Source organism: Euleptes europaea, chromosome 8 (assembly GCF_029931775.1).
Source record: "Euleptes europaea isolate rEulEur1 chromosome 8, rEulEur1.hap1, whole genome shotgun sequence".
Lineage (NCBI taxonomy): Eukaryota > Metazoa > Chordata > Lepidosauria > Squamata > Sphaerodactylidae > Euleptes > Euleptes europaea.
In genome coordinates, this window is record NC_079319.1 from 57,594,273 (window position 1) to 57,595,529 (window position 1,257).

A 1,257-nucleotide genomic window follows, 5' to 3' on the forward strand; every position below is an offset into this window, starting at 1 on the left:
CATTTATCCAGGTCCACTGGTCCCTGGTTTAATTTGTAAAGCAACTATATGTTGGCTCTTATAACCAGATGTATGCACATACATGCAGGATCTATTGCATTCACTGTAAATGTGTGAACAGAGATATTGTTTATGAGCATCATACTGTTTATATGTTTTCGTTGGGTCCTGTAAGTGTCCAGTTTTATTATATTTCTATTCCACTGTTCTTTTCCAAAGGAAAAAGCCAACAACATATTAAAGACGAATGCCACATTTTCTCATTCTGCCACATTCACACTTTTTAAAAGGCAGCAACAGGAGCATGATTGTATGAAAATCAGTTCATCCTGATGACAACAGTACACAGAACCACTGCTGCAGCATGGAGCACGTGCACCCGCACAGATCGGCAAAAGAGATATTGAAAGAAACTTTAATAAAGAAATAGGCCATTTCCTATAATAATTATATTATACAGGCACTATCGATCTCTTAACATATTTTAATTGTCAATCACATTACCACTGCTTTTTGATGCTGCCACTTGGGACAACAAAATTGAACACCCTTCCAAGCTTGGCTTATATAGTACAGATGTAGCGTTTGTATGTATTTACATGGAAATATATTAAAATCGCATATGGATGGGTCAACAAGAACTGTTAAGTGAAACACCAGCATGTACCTTCTCTCACAAAAAAAGCCATCTCTCTGCATCATTTTGTTTTCACTGATTAAGCCCAGAAAAAAACAAGTACACATAAAATAAAGACTTGGGCCCACAGGAATGTCAGGGTGACACTGACAACCTCCAGCCCAGGGTCAATGGTAGCAGGCAGCCAGAGCAGGTCCCATTCTCTTTCCATGCTTCCTCCCAATGACCTGTGGAGAGCTAAAATTCATCATGTAGCAATATGATGGGAGCAAGATCACCTGGCCTCTATGCCATGGGCCTGGTCAGGATCAGGCCCTCACACCATTTTTTTAAATGATCAACTTCTTCTGTAAAATGACGTGGGCAGCCAGGGGTTGAACTCATGGTCACCATAATGTGTAGTTTGGCTTTTAGAGGGCTACTGGTAACCAGGAGCAAGGAAAGCCAAGCCCCAGCAACTTTGCCCAAGCCTCAGGGGTCACTTGGCCAAAACCTTTCCTCAGCCATGGCTGTTTGTCAGCTCATCAAGTGTCTCCTCTTTAGGGTTGCCAACCTCCAGGTGGTGGCTGGAGACCTCCTGCTATTACAACTGATCACCCACCGATAGAAATCAGTTCCCC